The sequence below is a fragment of the Chiloscyllium plagiosum genome, unplaced genomic scaffold (assembly GCF_037043375.1).
Source record: "Chiloscyllium plagiosum isolate Xiang-an unplaced genomic scaffold, Cpla_swu_hap1 HiC_scaffold_16, whole genome shotgun sequence".
NCBI classification, from domain to species: Eukaryota; Metazoa; Chordata; class Chondrichthyes; order Orectolobiformes; family Hemiscylliidae; genus Chiloscyllium; species Chiloscyllium plagiosum.
Genome location: NW_028270154.1, coordinates 3,659,890 through 3,680,968, shown reverse-complemented (window position 1 = coordinate 3,680,968; position 21,079 = coordinate 3,659,890). Strand labels below are relative to the sequence as shown.

Genomic DNA, 21,079 nt, shown 5'->3' with positions numbered 1-21,079 from the left:
TTCCATCCTTGGCTGACTGTCTGTATGGAGTTTACATATTCTGCCCGTGTCTGTGTGGGTTTCCTCCCACAGTCCAAAGATGTGCAGGTTAGGTGATTGACGATGCTAAAGTGTCCATAGTTTCTAAGTACATTAGCCATGGGAAATGTAGCGTTACAGGGATAGGGGTGGGGTTGGGTGGGAAGATGTTTGGAAACACAACACAAACTGGAGGAACAATATCTCATGTTCAGACAAGACACTTCACAGCCTATACAGACTTAATATTGAGTTCAACACATCCAAATTGTCAACATTTCTTTTCTCTGGTTATCATGTCCTCTCTGCCCCATTCCAATTACTGTTCTTTCCAGTCCAGCCAGAGAAACACCATGGTTCTGCCATTCTCACGTTGCCATCACTTAATGTAATCTACTAATATCTTTTCTCCACCAACGCCCTAAACCCACTACCACCACCCCTCCCGAACTCTAGCAATAAATGCTGTCCCCTCCACACTTCACTTCAGCTCTGATGAAGAGTCATCTATCATTGTGTCAGAGTATTATAGTAACAGAAACAGGAGAAGGCTACTTGGCCCATTGAACATGATCTGCCATTCATTAAGATCATGGCTGATCTATCCATCATCTCAGCTCCTCCTACCTTCATTATCCCCATACCCTTTAATTCTCCTACCATGCAAAAACCCATCTCACTATATCCTGAATATATTTAATGAAGCTGCCTCTACTGCTTCCTTGGGCAGAGAATTCCATAGATTCACTACTCTCTGGGAAAAGCAGTTCCTCCTCAGCTCTGTCTTAATTCTGCCCCCCTGATCATGAGGCCATGTCACCTAGTTCTAGTCTCACCCATCAGTGGAAACAACTTGCCTGCCTCTACCTTATCTATCCCTTTCATAATGTTATATGTTTCTATAAGATTCCTTCTAGACTTGAAACGTTAGCTCGTTCTGTCTCCACAGACGCTGCCTGACCTGCTGTGATCTCCAGCATTTGTTGTTGTCAGTACAGATTCCAGCATCTGCAGTAATTTGTTCCTACACGTTACAGTCCATTATGGATTATTACTTTGATGAAGAAAATATTTTGCCAAGTAGCACAGACTAGTGATTGCCAAGAGCCTGGGAGCCTTTAAGCTCTCGGCTCCTTTTGACCTTAATATCCATTCGCCGTTGGTCTTTAATACAAGCCTCATGTTCTGGCACCCATATCAAGTCCTCCAACACAAACTCAACTGAGAAAATTCAGGTGATTTTAAATTGATTGTGGAGGCAATTGAAACTCATGACACAACAAGAGGGATGGAAGGGTATGTATGAAATGGGCTGCAATGTGGAGGATTGGTTGCCTACACTGAGAAATCTCCACAGTCCCTTTAGTGAAAGAGCAAATGATAACTCATTAGCATAAGATATTGCTTTTGGATGTTGGTAGTCAGGTTCCTAGGCAGACTGCCAAAGATTTAGCAAAATTACAATTCCATAAATGTACACAGCTACCCGTCCTACCCAGTCACAAACAGCATTCTCTGAAAGAAAATGCGACTTTATATTTCATCTGCGTTGCTCCAGACCATTTATGTGTAACTACCCAATTAAAATGGATGAATAATTCCCTTCTACAGGCTATGGGAACAATGTGTGATTCATATGAAGGTTACCAGTAGTCAAATCATCTTATAGTACCACAGGCAAGTTGTTCTATTTGCAATGGGCTATGTGTGGGTTAAGCATTTACAGCTGTACAATTTAAAAACTAAAGAGTTGATGGTTACAATGTCTGTCACTGATGCTGAAAGTGATGTGAAGGATCATGCGAAAAGTTGAATTAGCGCAGTCGTGCCTCAGCGGTAACACCGGGAGAAAGTGCTATCTGTAGATGCTGGAGATCAGAGTCAAGAGTGTGTTGCTGGAAAAGCACAGCAGATCAGGCAGCATCTGAGGAGCAGAAGAATTCCTGATGAAGGGCTCTGGCCTGAAACGTCAATTCTCCTGCTCCTCGGATGCTGCCTGATCTGCTGTGCTTTTCCAGTAACACACTCACGACTCAGCGGTAACACTGTCTCCTCCAGGTCTGAATAGAGCCAGTTCGAGCTCTACCCCAGAGGTGTTTGGTATACATTCTGGGGGATACTCCACAGCATCAATGAGGGACAAGACTGTCACTAGAAATTTTGTCTTTCTGATGGGCTATTAAACACACGTTGCAGTTGGTTAGCTTAGTTGCCTGGCTAGTTCCTGAGCGATGCCAACACTACAGGTTCAATTCTTGCACTGACTAAGGTTACCATGAAGGACCCACCATCTTGCATGCGTTGTGGTGACCCTCAGGTTAAACCATCACTGGTTGTCTCTCCAATCAGAGAGCAGCCCAATGGTCCAGTAAAACTATGGTGTCTTTACCTTTATCTGAAATGTCGTCTCTCCTTCCATTCCACTTAAAAAGATTCCAATGAAATATGTGCAGATGAGCAGAAAATGAGAAGCACTGGTGTAGCGGTAATGTAATGGAACTGGTAATCAATCTGGAACTTAGGGGTGTTGCTGACATAGTGGTAATGTTACTAGACTAGTATCCCTGAGTGCCAGGCTAATGTTCTGAAGCTGGGCGCTCAAATCTCACCACGGAAGATGGTGAAATTGGAATTCAATAAAATCTGGAATAATGAGCTGGCCTAATGGAAACCATTGCCAATTGCTGTTAAAATCCATCTGGTTCACTAATATCCTTTAGGGAAGGAAATGTGCCACCCATACCTGGTCTGACTCTTCACTGCGCCTGATAGGCAATAGATGAGCTGTTAATAAATATCCATTGTACTGTGCAAGTTCATACACATGTGATTAATGACCACACAACCTTAGTTATTGGTTAGTGAATAAGTAATGATCAGAAACTTGCAGACAACTTTTGAAATTCTTTACTGGCAACAATGGCAAGGTCAGCATTTACTGCCCAACTATAAGTGCCCTTTAACAAAGTGCCTTGCTTGACCGATCCAGAGATCAGTTAAAGAGTTAACCACATTGCTGTGGGTCTGGAGTCATATCTGGGCCAGACTGGGTAAGGATGACAGATTTCCTTCCCAAAAGGACATCAGTGAATCAGATGGGTTTTTATGATCATCAGCAGTAGTGATGTTAAACTAGGTTTTGATATTTTTCACATTTGTTCATGTGACATGGGCATCACTGGCTGGGCCAGCATTTATTGACGGTCCCTAACAGCTTTTGGGAAGATGGTAGTGAAGCACTATCACAGTCCATGGTGGGGTAGATACAACACCCACAGTGCCCCGACAGGGAGGGAGGTCCAGGATTTTGACCCACATGGACAGGGAGAGAGAGAGAGGAGAGAAAACTAAACATATGAAGAATACAGGAAGCAAGAAACAAACCATAAATAATTGCAATATGAATCTGCCTATCTTCACACCCACATAGTAACATGAACAGGCTGCTACATACTCATTACAGTAAACTCCTGCTAGACACTAATCCACAGTTCCCAATGCTAGAACACACAGGAGGGATACAGCAATCACTTACAGTTTTAATCTTAAATCCAGCTCATCCCAGAAGGGTGCTGAGATGCAGCAGTTGAATCATTCAGCGTAGGAGATAATTCAATCGTTGTACCAGCCTTATTGCAACATTTACTCCCTCCCTCTTTTCCCAGAACCATTTCTGTTCTATACAATATCTACCTGTCTTAAAATCTGCAATAATGTAAAGAACTAAAGATGCATGAGATCTGAAATCCAGAAAGTGCTGGCAAAGCTGCAGATGGCATGGTGGCTCAGTGGTTAACACTGCTGCCTGACAGCGCTAGGGACCTGGGTTAGATTCCAGCCTCAGGTGACTGTCTGAGTGAAGTTTGCACATTTTTCCTGTGTCTGCATGGGTTTCCTCTGGCAGTGGTGTTTCCAGTTTCCCCGCACAGTCCAAAGATGTGTAAGTTAGGTGGATTTGCAATGGGAAATTGCCCATAGTGTTCAGTGTAGTGGGTTGGGGTGGGGGTGTCTGGTTGGGATGGCCTTCAGGGAGACAGTGCCAAATCAATGGGCCAAATGGCCTGCTTCCACATCATAGAATTCTATGCCTCTGACAGAACTCAGTTGGGCTACCAGCATCTATGATAAAAAAGCAATGTTAATGATTCAAGCCCAATGCCCCTTGTTCAGTTCTAAGGAAGAACATAATGTCTTTCACATTGGGTTTGCTTATATTAGTGTCCAGGAGATTAATTTCCTATTCCTGGAGACTTCTGGGGGGTTGGCCTGGCTAAAGTACAGGAGAGTGATGAATGTAAATGAAACAGCATCAGAAAAAGGTGGGGGGGTAACAAAAGGCTGAGGTGAGGTGAGGTGGAGGGTAAGATAGTAGTGGAATGCATTGACCAAATGATGAAACTCAAGTGAGCAAAGGGTGAGCAAATTACAGAACAGAAGGTGACCATTTGGCCTATCATGTGTTTAGACACCGTAAGAAAACTATCCCATTTAGTCCACCTTCCAGCTCTTAGTCTGTAACAACATGGATTGCATCATCTTGATAAATAGCTAACATTTACTTTCTTCTTTGATGCAAAGATGGTTCATTCTGCCACGTTAACAGGCAGTGAGTTCCAACATTCTTTGATAATCAGTGCACATTGATAACCATTGAGTCTCCTATGCAAGTTAGAAAGCACAGATATTCCAGCAATATGGCCCTTGGGATCTGTTCTACAGTGCATGGATTATATGATACATTACCCACTGTTAATTATCTACTGTTCTGGATCAATAATCTTGAAGTTTATGTATTCAGGGCCTTACAATTAGGTTTCATGGAGAAGTAGCGTTTTGGCAGTTTAAAGGCTATCACTGCAGTTTTAAGTTACACACATTTACATAAAAGTGAATGGTTTCTCTTACAAAACAAACACATTAGTTCATTTGCAATAAAGTGCGAGTGCTTACATTTTGCTAATTATTGAGTTAAAAAGCCTTCTCTGACATTTTCTTCCTGACAGCATTATACCCATTCAAAAGGCAGACCCATCACAAAAATGGAACAGTCAGATCATCCATCAACTGGTTTCTCTTACAGTCCCGATTGCAATATTAAGCTTTATGGTCTACACACGCCTGCTGTCTTACTAAATCCAAGGTTTGGTTTGTTGACTGAAGGAGAAGACTGAAAGGTCAGAGTCTGCCTTTCAAATATATGCCAGAGTCAGAACACTGTGATGACTGTACAAAATTCCAGGATTTGTTTTCCCTGAAACACTCCTGTCATCTTGCGAAAAGGAACTTTTTTCATGGGTGTAATAATACTCTTAACATGATAATGCGTTTTGGAATTGGATCAATACCCAAAATACGAGGGTGAACAAAGTGGTCCTCGAATGCAGCCAAAACACCCAGGAATGTACATCATGATCCATTTGATAAAGTCACTTCTCCCTCAAACCACTATCACTCGAACAATTAGAATCTGTGAGCAGCAGCTCCTCAATCACAGGCTCATTCTCTCGCGTGCTTGCTATTGATAGGCTCACAGTGAATCTATCAGCAGCAAACATAGGAGGAAAGCATGTGATTGGAAGATTAATGAGAAACTGAAATGGCACTGAGCCAAGTCTGCAGAGACTGGGACTGAAGAAAGTCAGGCTGCAACTAAACTAATGCAGCAACCAGAATGACCTGACAGCAAATAAAAGAACTATACAATTCCTACAGTGTGGAAGCAGGCCATTTGACCCATCGAGTTCGCAATGGCCCTCTGAAGAGCATCCAATCCAAACCCAATCCCCTACTCCTGTAACCCTACATTTCTCATGGCTAACCCACACAGCCTGCACATCCCTGAACACTATGGGCAATTTCCCATGGCCAGTCCACCTAATCTTCACATCTTTGGACTGAGGGAAGAAACCGGAGTACCCAGGGGTAACCCATGGCATCACAGGGAGAATGTGCAAACTCCACACAGACAGTTGCGTGAGGGTGGAATCTAACCCAGATCCCTGGCGCTGTGAGGCAGTAGTGCTAACCACTGAGCCACTGTGCTGCCCCATTAATAGCATAGAAGATAACATAATTCACAAAACATGATATGTTTTGACTAAGACATGTCACTTGGGATAAGAATGTTGGTCTGATGTCTGAAGTGGGCCATGCCATCTTTCACATCCACCTGAGCACCACTGCAGACACCTTGGTTAATGTCTCTAACTTTGTTTTGTTTTTGTCATAACACAATCTCATTGATTGAATAAAACCATTTGCCATATTCACTTTTCTTTGCTTATGTAAAGCCTTATGACAGACATTTCAGTCAAAGCCCTTAGATCAACAAACATTGAAATTCATAATCACCATTTCAATCAAGAACTACTTATAGCTGTCAATAAAACTGAGAAATGGTACACATCCTACTGTGATAAATGGTGGCTGTGCCATCGAGTTATGCAGCATTAATCAGGTAATTGATGCCCCTCAGGCATATATCAACAGTCAGAGTGAAGTAACAAGTGATAACTCACTTTAACACTTCAGACAGTTTTCTTTACAAAAACCTGAAGGGCTTTCACAGTTCTCCTTGACATGTCCTTTTGACAAATATTCCAACAGGTTTGTTGTTATTTCCAATAAGCTTCATAGTCAATGGGCTTATGCACAAGTTATTCACTTTTAACAATTTAAAATGCATCTTATCTCTCTAAAAGAATATTTTAACCTTCCAAGTTGACAGCTAATCTCTGACTAGGGTGTCCAAGAGGGTACCTTATCCCTTGGCTAACAAAATGACAGCGAGGCGCAAGGGCGGACTGCAGATCAGTCGAGAGTGTGGTGCTGGAAAAGCACAGCAGTTCAGGCAGCAACCAAGGAGCAACCAACCATTGCACCGCGCCCCTCCCTCCCCGTATGGGGGTGAGACCTCTGATTTTTACATATTTCCCCATTCTCACTGGGCTTGATGAAGAGCTTTTACCCAAAATGTCAATTTCCCTGCTCCTCAGATGCTGCCTGACCTACTGTGCTTTTCCAGCACCACTCTAATCTTGACTCTGATCTCCAGCATCTGCAGTATCCACTTTCACCTGAGAGGCTTCCTGTTGGAGTGAAAATCCAGGCTGTTGTTTCAATGGGTGGTGGAAGGGGATCCAATATCCAGTCAGTTTTGACAAGAAAATGGATATAAAAGGGAAATGTTGCAGGATTTGTCAGGAAGACTAAGGCCTTAGGATACATTGGATAGTCCTACACTGTACGATGGGTGAAAAGCCACATTTGTGTCTCACTGTGACTTAATTCTGTGAAAAACCATCCTGAGCTCCTCCCACTACTCCTCAACACTGGCAACATGGCACTGATCTACTTGTATATATTTCATTTTCAAAAGTGCTCAATTTAGAATCAGTACAAATCACCAGATTTATTAATGGAAATCTGTTCAGTGACTGTTGCTTTTAATCAAAGACGCTGAGTTCTTCATGATTCTTGACTTGCTGAGTTATGGTAGCTGTCATTCCTTGACACTGGTTCTCACTGGTGGACTCAGCAAGCTGCTGTTCTCTGACATTTATTTCCATAAAGTATTTAGTAACAACTGCGCTAATGAAAGGGGCTACGGCTCATGAAAAGCCAAGAGAGGCTCAAACCTGTTGGGCCATGAAATTATCAGGAGGATTCCAGGAAGCACTGCTGGGGTCACTGAGCGGGGGACGGGAGAAGAAGGAGATAGAGAGCTATGCAACTCACAGCAGAGCTGTCAATCTGACTGGTTTTAATTAATTGCTCTCTCTGTCTGTGTTTGCAGAGCCTGTGTGAGACTTGTCTGTGTTGCCTCGATCCTTAATCATACCTGGTTAACCATGTTTGGTACGAGAGTGTCAGAGAGAGACATGCCCACCCTGGAAATGTTACTGCGCTGAGTGAAGTCAGAAGAAAGTGGGAATGAAAATCACCTCACTTCCACGAAACACACCAAAAATATTTTCCTATCTAACCATAATCTATCAAATTTAGCACTGCTGTGGAAAATAAAAGGGCCATTCAACCTCTCAAGCATATTCGCTCATTTGAATAGATCCGAGCTAATCCACATCTATCTCCAGCATGCTGCCAATTGTTCCCTACCCAATAAAGGCAGCTAGATCTTGGTTTTCAAAGATACTTTGTATCAGGAAGTTTCCCACTTTGAAGGTTACAGCCTGTGACTGTGACTGAACTGATGGGCAGAAACAGGTCCTTTGGCTCAACAAGTCCACACACCCCCCTCTTACTAATGCACCTAACACTGGACAATTTAGCATGGCCAATTCACCTGACCTGTACATCTTTGGAGTGTGGGAGAAAAACTCACGCAGACACAGGGAGAATATGCAAACTCCACACAGACAGTCGCCCGAGGTTGGAATCAAACCTGGGACCCAGGCACTGTGAGGCAGTAGTGCGAACCACTGACCCACCGTGCCGCCCAACAGTACCAGGTTGATACATGGAGAGGACAGAGCAAGCCCCTAATCCATCTCCCTGCTCCAAAAATCAATTTAATACAAATACTCCCACATTCAGGAGATAACAAAGATTAAACTGATAAGAAAAAAACTACACATATTCCAAGCCAAAAGGCTGAGAAACGATAATGTTTCCTCACTTTCAACCCACTCAGCATTTGAGAGCCCTCAGTCAGATGGTGCTGCAAACCTTCTACCTTAGGAAATTTGAGGCCATATCTTGTCTCCAAAAAAAAATCACACACACACAGACAGAGACACACACACACACACACACACATACACACATATACATACACACACAGATACACACATATATACACACACACAGATACACACACACATAGACACACACAGATACACACACATAGACACACACACACATACAAAACGCACTAATTTGGAACTTTCTGAGAGGCATAATACGTGACTCTTTTTACACTATTTTCTATTAGTGGGGACGAATCCCTCATTAATTTCCTGCTTGCATCTACTCTGTCTCCTGTGTCTCTTGCTCTCAATATAGTGTCTCTTCAGGATTCGTCACAGACAGTGAGAATTAAGAATGGGCCATGGGGAATGTAGCCTCTCCTCCAGCTACCCCAGTCAACAATCTGTTGTACTGTCTCTGCTAGCTCAGTCCCCTTTTCCCCATCCATCAGCCCCTTCAGTCCTGAGGGATTTCACACTGTCACCGTCCTCATTAGCTGCATTGTTTGGTTTCATTTTTCGGCCACAGGTTGTAGATTCACATTTGCCGCTAATTTGCAGCTGATGTGCCTCCTGGACCTGAATGCAAATCTGTCGGATGTTGACTCTGAACTCTGCCCTCTCTTATCCTGCTGCATACAGGTCACAGAATCACACTAATAAAGCAGGACATCCTCACTTCTGGCATTTAGCCCTTTGAGGGGAAAGGTCACAAGGCCTTTTCACATTCAAAGATCAGCAAGAAAGAATTTACATCAATGTCGTATCTTTCATGACTTAAGAGCATTCAAAATGTTTTCCAGCCAATTGGAAATAGTTGATGAAGTGCAGTAAGTGGTGTGCTTATGGAAATCCAACAGCCATTTACTGCACAGTAAGTTCCCATGACCAGATAACTAGGTTAGTCTCTGATAGGGAATACACATTTATAATACAGTCAAAGACCTTTCAGCCCATCCAGTCTACACCAGTCAGAAACAGCCACTCAACTATTCTAATCCCATTTCTCAGCACTTGGCCCAAACATTGGCATCATAAATGCACATCTAGAATATGGAACAGTACAGAACAGGAAAGGGCCCGTTGGCCCTCAATGCTGTTCCGAACATGGCGCCAAACTAAACTAATCCCTTCTGCCTGCCCTTGGTCTACATCTCTCCATTTCTTGCATGTTCATGTGCCTATCTAAAAGCCCCTTGAAAACCCCTGTCGTATCTGCCTCTGCCTCTGCCTCCATCTCCACCCCCGGCAGCGTGTTCCAGACTCCTCCCACTCTCTGTGTAGAAACTTGCCCCTCACATCTCCTTTGGACTCCCCTCCCCCCCCCCCCCCCCCCCCCACCACCACCTGAAATGCATGCCCCCTAGTATTAGACATTTCAACTCTGAGAAAAAAAGATCTAAATATTTCTTCAATGTTATGACGGTTTCTGCCTCTACCACCCTTACAGGCAGACTTCCAAATTCCCACCATCTCCAATTGAAAACATATTTTCCTCATACCCACCTTTAACCACCTCCTAAATCTCTACCCCGGTGATTTATCCCTCCATCATTGATTCCTGTTTACCCTGCCTATGCCCTTCATCATTTGACACATCTCAATCGAGTCCTCCCTCAGTCTCCTCTGCTATAAGGAAAATAATCCCAGTCTGTCCAATCTCTCCTCCTGACTGAAACTCTCCAGCGCAGGCAACATCCTGGGAAATGAAATCATACCACAATCAGAGAAGGAGGACGGCTTCAACTTAATATCTCATCCAAAAGACTCTCCAATCCCAACCAGGACAACTATCTCAGTGTCAAAGAGTGTGGTGTTGGAAAAATGCAGCCAGTCAGGCACTTTCTCCCAGCTATCTCAGTACTCAGTAAAACATTGCATTCATTGAGTTCACATGTTTTGGAATGTTTTCGTTCATTGAAGTAGCTATATAAATGTAAAGTATTGTTGATGATTGTAAACAGAAAGCATACATTGAAGGAGTTCTGGCCTTGTGAACTGTATGCAGCCCTTTGTTTTTCCAATCCATTTCCTTTCTCGCGAGCAAAGCCTGGACTGGCTGCTCTGCTGCTCTGTATTTCTACAGGGAATTGTATTCATTGAAGGTCTCCGTAACCCAAACTGGAAGTAATCATGTGAAGGCTCTTTTAAAGAGTAGTGTGGGCCCTGGGAGAGCAGTGTGATGCCAAAGCTTCATATATCACTCTCCTGGCATGTCAGCATGCCCAAAGCAAATTGAGTACAGAAAGAGAGAGAGAGAGAGATAGAGAGACAGAGAGAGTGCGTATGTGAGTGAGAGAGAAAGAATGAGTGCATATATGTGTGTGTACGATTATGTGTGTATGTGAGAGAGACAGAGTGCACATATGTGAATGTGAGTGTGTGTGTGTGTGAATGTGAGTATGTGTCTGTGCATTTGATGTGTGTGTCTGTGTGTGTGTGTTTGCATGTGTTTGAGTATGTGCACTTTTGAGTGTGTGTGTGTGCTTGTGTGTGTTCGAGTGAGTGTGTGTGAGAGTGAGTATGTACAAATGGCCCTATCTGTACTTGCCTTGAATGAGCCCAAACTGTGCACATGGTGTAGATTTAAGTAAGAATGAGGAGCAGAATAAATGTCAGCGTTGTTGTGGATCAGATTTAAACCACAGAATCTAGCAGAGAGCAGACTGGCTGGGAAGGCAGTTATTGGTTAGGTGCCAGATTGAGAGGTACGAGAGAATGTGTTGGAGAAAAAAGACATTTCCAGGATAAACCAGGAAAAGTTTCTGTTCTTCCTGTTTAAAGGGCAGGTTAGTGCTACAACATTTCCAAAACCACTGACAGGGACTCTCCCAGTGAGGTTATTCAAACACTCAGACATCTCTCCAGCAGCCGCAGGTTGGGATCTGTGACTGTCTTCTGCCCCTGTGCTACATGGAATGTACAATGTGTCAACTGGAACAGAATCCACATTCAGCCCAGGGCATTGCAACAGGCTAGTAACTGAACATTACTCAAACTGTCAATTTAACAAGTGCCTGAATGGGTTACATCTCCAGACTGAGGGGGAACTTTTCGATCTTGGTCCCTCATTCTTTTATAAAACTACAAAAAAACTGGGGATGTAGAAATCTGAAACAAAAACAGAGAATGTTGGAGAAACTCAGCAGGTCTGACAGCATTTGTGGAGCAAGAAACAAGAGTTAACGTTTCGAGTCCGATGACCCATCGTTGGAACATCCTCATTCTTCAGTTGATGCACTGGGTCAGGAATCAGTAACGACACCAGCGCTTTGAAAAGTGGAAAGAGAGGAGGGAGGGGAGAGAGAGAGCGGGGAGAGACAGAAATAGACTGGCAAGGGGGAGAGTGGGGATTCTGGGTTATGTAAGGAGTAGAGTGGGGATTTTGAATGGAGGGAGGTGTTGGAAAGTGAGGAGGGGAGGTTGCAGAGTTAGGGGACAAGGCTGGGTGCTGTGGGGGATAATGGGTAAGGCGGAATCAAGTGATCAAACAGAGTTTTCACCTTCTGGAATTATTTTCCTTTCTCTTCAGATTATTATCCAATTCCTTTTTGAAATCTACAACTGAATCAGTATATTCAGGCAGTGCCTACCAGACTTCATCCACATTGCTATTGCCTGATTTGCCAATAGTGTTAAATCAGAATACTTTGTTCTTGTTTCTTTTCCTCTCCAATGAGACCATTTACTGCCAATCGAGATCAAACCCTCCATGATTTTTGACACTTCTAAGAAACCTTTCTTTGACCTTCTCTTCCCAGAGAACAGTCCGAACATCTGAAATCGATCCGTACAACTGATGCTGCTGATCCCTGATAACTCCATTATGGGAAGAAAATATAACTGGTGATTCCTCCAAACAATAACACCAGTCTTGAAAATCGTAACGGATTCCATAACACCATAAGACATAGGAGCAGAATTCGACCATCGAGTCTGGTCCATCATTCAACTCAGGCTGATACATTTCTGAACCCTATTCTCCGATCTTCTGCCCATAACTGTTGATTCCCTTATCAATCAAGAATCTATCTATCTCTGTCTTACATAGACTCAATGACTTGGTTTCCTCTGCCCTCTGCAGCAATGAGTTCCACAGATTCACCCTCTCTGGCTGAAGAAATTCCTCCTCATCTCAATTTGAAAGCATCATCCCTTCACACTGAGGCAGTGCCTTCGAGTCCCAATCTCTTCTACTCGTGGAAACATCTTCTCCACGCCTACTCTATCCAGGGCTCTCAGTATTCCTTAAGTTTCAATCAGATCCTCCCTCATCCTTCAAACTTCCATCAAGTACAGACCCAGAATCCTTATCCACTCCTCATATGTCAAACCCTTTATCCCCCGGATCATTCTTATAAACCTCCTCTGGACCCCTTCCAACACCAGCACATCCTTCCTTAGATACAGGGGCTAGAACTGATCAAAGTATTTTAAATATGGTCTGGCCAGACCATTACAGAAGCTCAGCAGTACATCCCTGCTCCTGTATTCTACCCCTCCTGAAATGAATGCTAACATTGCATTTGCCTTCCTAACTGCCAACCGAACCTGCATTTTTTTAATATTCCTTACAGTGTGGAAACAGGCCCTTTGACCCAAACAGTCCACACCGACCCTCCGAAGAGTAATCCACCCAGACCCATCTCCCTCTGACTAATGCACCTAACACTACGGGCATTTTAGCATGGCCAATTCACCTGACCTGCACATTTTTGGATTGTGGGAGGAAACCAGAGCATCCAGAGGAAACCCACACAGGCAAGGGGAGAATGTGCAGACTCCACATAGACAGTCGTCCAAGGCTGGAATCGAACCTGGGACCCTGGTGCTGTGAGGCAGCAGTGCTGACTACTGAGCCACCGAAAATTATGTAACCTGTTCAACCCTACACCTTCACACTGGGGGAAGTGTATGATCCTGTCTGATATATTTTAAGGGTTAAGTTTGTGATTCCAGTGATGGATCTATGAAACATTTTCTGAACGCAATCCAATTAATTCTTCCTCCCAGCTCTCAGCAAAACCAATTACAGAAACAAGGGAAATAATTAAACTAGAATAACCCATCTCTTGGATTAACAGAAAAAGCAAGATCCTTCAGGACTGTTTTATCATTTAAGTAACTGAGTGATCTGCTGGAGAGAATCTCATGTGACAGACAAAGGCCACGTTTAGTCAGAAAAAGTGAATGACCCATTGTCATTAGAGTAAAGCACTTCTACTGAGCAATTTGAAGTCCAATTAAAATGCAGCCATGATTGGGATCATTAGTTTCGAGATACTGAATTACTCATAACAAGAAAGACACCTCCTAATCTTTCAAAACCAGCGTAGATTGTTTTACTTTTGTCCACATCACTGACTCAATACATCCTGCCGAAGGTGGTTGGACCAAAGCTGAGAGAGACAGATTTTTAATCAATAAAGGAATCAAAGATTAAAGGGAAAAGGCAGGAAAGTGGAGTTGAGGATTATCAGATCATTCATGATCTCACTGAATGGTGAAGGAGACTCGATGGACTGAATGGCCTACTCCTGCTCCTTTGTCTTATGGATTGAAGGTGTTAGGGGTGCTGATGTTTAACCTCAGCAAGCCAATTGCTGCAAGGGAAATTAAGGATGGACAGTAAATGTTACCTTTGCCAGGGAGGTCAAGAACTTCAGTATCATGGAAGCATGGGCAGAGAAGAGTGGCTGCCTCAAGGTGCTGACATGCCCTGAGCTTCAGTGGTTGCAGACAGATCTTCACCACCTCAAACACATGATTACTGCTCTTAAATGAGCCTTGGGTCCAGTTAATGGAACTTGACAGACTCTTCTCAGCTGTTCAATGTGCAGTTGGCCTGTACACACGTACATATCAATGCCTGCAGCCACCGACATACATGATCTCCATGTTATTGTACAGTGTGCGTTTGTGACTCAATGTGTATATGTGTGTGTGTCTCTATGTGTGTGTGTGTCTGTATGTGTGTGTGTGTGTGAGAGATTCTGTTTGTGTGTGTGAGACTGTGTGTGACTATGAGTGTGTCTGTGTGTGTGTGTGACCCTATGTGTAACTGTGTGTGTGTGACTGTGCGTGTGTGTGATTCTGTGTGTGTGTGTGTGACTGCTAAATGTGTATATTTAGCAGAAAGACCAATGTAAGATTCAGCTGAAATGTTTATTGCTTTCCAGTACTTGCAGTGGCTCCTGGTATTTTTCACAAAACAGCTTAGAACACCAAACATAGAATACAGAACACAGAACATTGAACATAGAACAAAGAACAGTACAGCACAGTACAAGCCCTTCGGCCTTCAATGTTGTGCCGGCCTTTTATCTCACCGTAAGATCAGAGCTTCTGGATCAAAATAACGAGCAAACTCTGGAGAAGGTGGTGCTATAACATTTCACAAACTAAATCTGGCCATTGCAGGAAAGAACCATCCACAACATGTGGGTCTGTCAACAGTAATGTGATCAATACACCAAAAATACAGAAATATTTCCAAATTCAGCAGACATTCTCACGTGGCCTGTTACTTTAAGAGACGGCAGTGAAACACCCATGCAGAAAGGCCAGGTAAACATCTTGAGGTGAAATAGAGATTAGGGAATTATTTATAAACTTTAGGCTCAAAGAAACTGGGATTTACTGATCGGATATTGTCCTCCCCAGGAATCTCACTGCAGCAATGAAATGAAAATTCGATGTGTGCCAGACCACGCGTTGAAACAAGATAAAGTGAAAAAACATGTTTTTAAATGGGATGTTTCCTTCAATATCTCAGCAGAGGAAATCAAACTGTGTTCCTCCCTCACTCTAGCATCTCCTCTCGGCTCGAAGGCTCTTAGACTTCTCCTCAGAGCCTCTGATGACAAAGAAAATGAGGAACAGATCAGAAATGTGCATCTCACTGTGGTGTCACTCTTCATGGAAGCCAAGAGTTTGAAACATTTTTCAGCAGAGATTTCCAAAATCAAATTGGAGCTTGTCCAATATGCACAAAAAATAGTTTGATCATTTTTGGCAGAGCTCAGCTTTTTCTCATGTGTCTTTTTTTAGATGTATAAAGCACCATAACTAAGTACTATATTGTTAACTGAAAAGCAAACTTCACAATCAACACGTTAACTATGAAATACACATTAACATTCAATTAATGTTAGGAAAAGTGGAGTTGAGGCTGAGACCAGGTCACCCCCGATCATATTGAATGGTGTAACAGGCTAGAAGGGCCGAGTGGCCTGCTCCTCCTCCTCCTAAAGGCCATGTTCCCATGCTCCTGGGGTTAAACACATTTCAAGATAAATGTGAACTCACTGGAAAACCATTTCACATTCACATTGGGAGGCGAGGGGATGAGACCCACTGAAACAAAAACAGTGGTTGCAATTTCTGTTTTTGTTTCTGATCCACTGATGCTGTTCACCAAACAAAAATGTTGGGGCTATATAAGAGAACAAAGGACTACAGATGCTGAAAATCTGAAACAAAAACAGAAGTGCTGGAGAGGTTCAGCAGTACTGACAGCATCTGTGGAGAGAGAAACAGTTAATGTTTCAGGTCCAGTCACTGTTTATCAGAAACCGTGATGGATGTAACCAGGAAGTGCCCTCGGGAATTCTCATAAAAGCTAGCAAAGCTGATCCTCCCATCATATGCCACTCATTCTGATGAAAATATTCTGCAGACATGTGTCCAAACATATCGGACCTGCTGCAGGGACAAGGAACAAGTGCTATAAATGAGACAGCTCCAGTCAATTAACACCTGCAAATCTACCTCCTGGATGTAGTTGAAGGTACCACACTCCGAGAATAATGGCATGCAGAGAATTGGTTTCATTTGCTCTGCAGCATTGGTTAGATAGACATTCCAATTTAATTACCACTTTCATGCTGGGATTAAACAGATATTAAGGCCTCGTTAGAATCAAGCCAGCAACATAAAGTCTCATCCAGATTTAATTAATCCAGCTTGTGGGCTTGCACTAGGAACCACAAAATCACTGGATAGTAGGGAGCAAAAAAAAACTGGTTCACTAGTGCCCTACAGGGAACAGCACCCAGGACCCCAATATAACGTGATTGCCTGTTATTACCCATTGGGGATGGTTGGTAAAACAGATGCTACCAGTAATGTCTCCATCTCACAATGTGGAGGTGCCAGTGTTGGAATGGGGTGGACAAAGTCAGAAGTCACAAGACACAAAACACCAGGTTATAGTCCAACAAGTTGATTTGAAATCATGAGCTTTCGAAGCATGTTTCCATGGTCATTGAGAAGCTCTGAAAGCTTGTGATTTGAAATAAACCTAATGGACCAGAACCTGGTGTCGTGTGACTTCTGACTTTGTCTCACAAACAGATGAAGCTAATTGTTTGGCTTCTGCTACAAGAGCTCATGGGGCAATTAACATTGCCTATTACTGAACTGCACCCAGGAGAAGAGGGTCTGTAATATGTTGGAAGTGTCCGGTACATTGGGAGGTGTGGCGTCAAGAGCTTTTCTACATCAGAATCATTATTTTCAGTTGGGAAGGGTCACAGGGCTTATGTCAACTGTAAACCCGTAAAGACGTGTTTTTGTTTTCAGCCCCTCCCACCCCCACATTACTTTTCAAGATCTCAGGATGTCCCAGTGTGGTTTAGAGGGAATGAAGTACTTTGCCAGTGTCTTGTCACATAAATGGCAATGAGAATGACCAGATAATCTCTAACGAGGATGGTGATTGAAGGATAAATACTGGCCAAAGAAAATTCCTGTCATCTTCTTCAGACAGTGCTATGGGACCTTTTACATCTCATGACATCAGGTTATGCAATTTGGCAGGAAGATTCTTCTTTCAGGGGGCATTAAACCTCTGGAACGCTTTATCACACAGGGGTGTCGAGGCTGGGTCACTAAGTACATTCTTCAAGGTTAAGAGAGATGGATTTTGAATCAGTAAGGGGAAAAAGGCAGGAAAGTTGAGGAATATCAGGATCCATCATGATCTCATGGAATGGCAGAGCCGACATGATGGGCTGAATTCTGCTCCTGCATCTTATGTTCTTCAAAGTGGTTGTCAATGCACCACCTGAAAGCTGGCTCCTCCAGCAGTGCAGGACCTCCTCAGGACTGCATGTGAATGTCAGCAACCAATAGTCTCTCTCAAAGTCAAGCAACTTTGCAGCAAAGTATAAGATACACACTATGCACAATGTCTGCCTTTAATATGTGCAGTAAGATCATGGCTGTACACACCAATTTAAGATCCTTAGAAATATGAGCAGGAACAAAATTATTCAATACCTCAAGACCATGCTGTAAGATTATGCCTGGTCCAATTGTATCTCAACACCCCCTTCCTGCCTGTCCCCCTTAATCCTCAAGTCCCTCGTCATTTAAAAGTCTAACTCTGCCCTGAATATCTCCACTAACGTTAAAATGATTTGTTATTGTGTCCACTCATACACAATCTATGTTTATCTTAGTCAGTAAACATTTACTGGTGTCAGAGTGTTGTGCACTTGTCATGGAGTAACATGTCTTGCAGACACATGATCAAACACTGTTCCAAGTTAGAGATCATCAAGGACCAAAATCTATTCAGAGAAGTAAGTTTTAAGGAATTTTTAAAAGGAAGGAAATGAAGTAGAGAAGTGGACAGGTTGAGGGCAGGTATTCCAGAGCTTAGCACCAATACGGCTGAAGACATAGCCTGCAATAGAATCATGTTATACAGAGACACACTTCAACCCATCAACCCTGTCACACTAAAAATATGCTATTGCCCAACTAGTCCCACTTGCTGATGTTTGGCCCAGAGGCTTGAACATTATGAATAGTAGAGCTGCTAAACTCAGGACTGGATATGAAGCTTCTGAAATGGAAAGTGATTATTCAACATTCTAATTTGGAAGTGTGCATCCTACCAACAGATCCGTGGTTGACAATCTAAATTTAACTGGATTGAGGAAGCTCTCACGTGTGTCTGAAAAAGTGTCCAGGGCCTCAGTTTATCCATCACATCTGAAAGATCAAACCCAACAGCGTAGCAGACTCACACCTGAGCTGGACATTTGTGGGTTGAAGCCCCACCCAAACCTTTAGGGTATAAAGGAGATCATATTGTGGGTCAATCAAAGCTGGTTTAAGTCTTAAAGAAGGAGATGCTCAAAGAAGGAATTCGAGAACTCAAGGCTCTGCCTCCAAAAGGCACAACCCATTCTTGAGGAGTGACTGTGGCAATGCTCAAGAAGCCAAACGTGTCACATCTTCTGACAGTTTCTCCCTTTCTGCTCTTTTACAGTTTACAAAAAGCCCAGTGATGGTAGTCTCTCAGTCTTGTGGAATCCCAGAGTGAGCTCATGGTCTCAAGGTGGAATCCCAGCATGGACTTGTCAGCTTCCCTACTTTAGAAGGATGGTAATGCTGAACTTTTGCTTTTACGTCTTTGTTTTCCAATTAGTACCTAAGATTTTGTACTTTGGTATCTTTGTACCTGGCTTTATCATGATCATCATGATGATTTTTTAACTTCATTTCTTTATTTTCCCTTATAGAATCAAGCCATTCGGCCCATCAAGTTCACACTGTGCCTCCGAAGAGCATGCTACCCAGACCCACTCTCACCCCATTACTCTATCCCTGTAACCATACATTTCCCATGGCTAACCCACCCAGCCTATTCTTTATTTTCCCTAATAGAATCCCTTACAGTGTGGTATCAGGCCATTCAACCCATCAAGTTCACACTGGGCCTCCGAAGAGCATGCTACCCAGACCCACTCTCACCCCCTTACTCTATCCCTGTAACCATACATTTCCCATGGCTAACCCACTCAGCCTATTCATCCTTGGATATTATGGGCAATCTAGCATGGCCAATTCACCATAAACAGCACATCTTCAGACTGTGGGAGGAGCACCTGGAGGAAACCCACGCAGACACGGGGAGAATGTCCAAACTCCACACAGACAGTTGCTCGAGGCTGGAATCAAACGCAGGTCCCTGGTACTGTGAGGCAGCAGTACTAACCACTGAGCCACCATGTCACATTTATAGTAAAGACTTTGTACCTAGGTATCCTCATACCTAAGGTAGTATTGGAAATGGGAACTTTGTACACTTTTCACTGAACTCATGTACTTGTGTATATGTGACAATAAAACCTGATTCTAATTCTAGTTCAGTGAGAAACTCAGATTAAACATCATTGTCAAAAGGTCATCAGGTGAGAGATGAGATCAATTTCTATACTCAGTGTCTGTTCCGATGCAGAATGAACTCTATAAATGAGGTCAGTAGCAACTTTCAAAAATGCATTAGATAAATATTCAAAAATGAGAAAAATTATTGGCAGTGTTAGGAAGAAAGAACAAGCAAGTAAATGAAATTAAGTTAAACACAAAGAATTGCAGGTGCTGGAAATCTGCTAGAGAATAAAAACCAAATGCTGGAGAAACTCAGTTGGTCTGGCAGCATCTGTGGAGAAAGAACCAGAGCTACCATTTCAAGTTGAGTGATGATTTCATCAGAACTTCAAATAATTTGTTTTTTATTCTTACAGGGGAAGTGAGCATTCATGGCAAGGCAAGCATTTATTGCCCATCACTAATTACCCAGAGGGCGGTTAAAAGTCAATCACATGCTGTGGGTCTGGAGTCATATGTCAGCCAGACCAGGTTAGGATGGCAGATTTCCTTCCTTAAAGTACATTAATGAACCAGATGGGATTTTCCCCGACAGTTGACCGTAGTTCCATGTGCATCGTTAGACTCTTGGTACCACATTTTTTCTGACAGTTTTTGAAGAGCTTGCAAAGCCCTTATGGCAAGAACAGCCTCTTTCTGTGCAGTTCGATTCTATGATTAGCATTTGATGAATGGCAATGCCAAGGTCTGATCTTGAGGTTTGCAGCTATTGGGACTGCTGATTTAAAACTCACAAGCAATATGAAATCCCATTCTGATGTACCAGCTTTCCAGAAAATACATTCTGTGATTCCATCCATTTCTTGTGAAAATTGCCAACTAGGTCAATTTGGAAAAGTTCAACACTTATTAAGGGTGTCAAAAAGAATCAGACTTCAGAAATTGGATAATGCTGTGGTCTAGCAGAACATGTCACTGGGTGATTGGAGTTCAATAATTGGGCTTCCACCTGAAAAGTGACCCATTCTGACAAATCAGCACTCAACTGCAGTCCAATTAAGAGGCACTTTGCCAACCTCTGAGTTCAAGCAGCTGACCTACTCTGCCTGCACTCAGACAGGACCCGCTCTCCATCAATATTCCCTAAAGCACCGAAAGGGATGACACACAGAAGGAGCAATGTTCAGAGTTTTTCCATGACACTGCCCAAATTGGTTAAACATGAACTC

General features: G+C 43.1%; 1 protein-coding gene and 1 non-coding gene across 5 annotated transcripts in view; both read right to left on the bottom strand.

Annotated features, from left to right (window-relative positions):
- Window positions 1–21,079, bottom strand: part of LOC122556417 (protocadherin-1-like) — a 370,067-nt gene that overhangs the window by 239,384 nt on the left and 109,604 nt on the right. The gene's annotated exons all lie outside the window — the stretch shown is intronic.
- On the bottom strand, window positions 8,444–8,640 carry LOC122557001 (U2 spliceosomal RNA). The gene has a single exon (XR_006313729.2). It is a non-coding gene; the product is annotated as a U2 spliceosomal RNA (small nuclear RNA).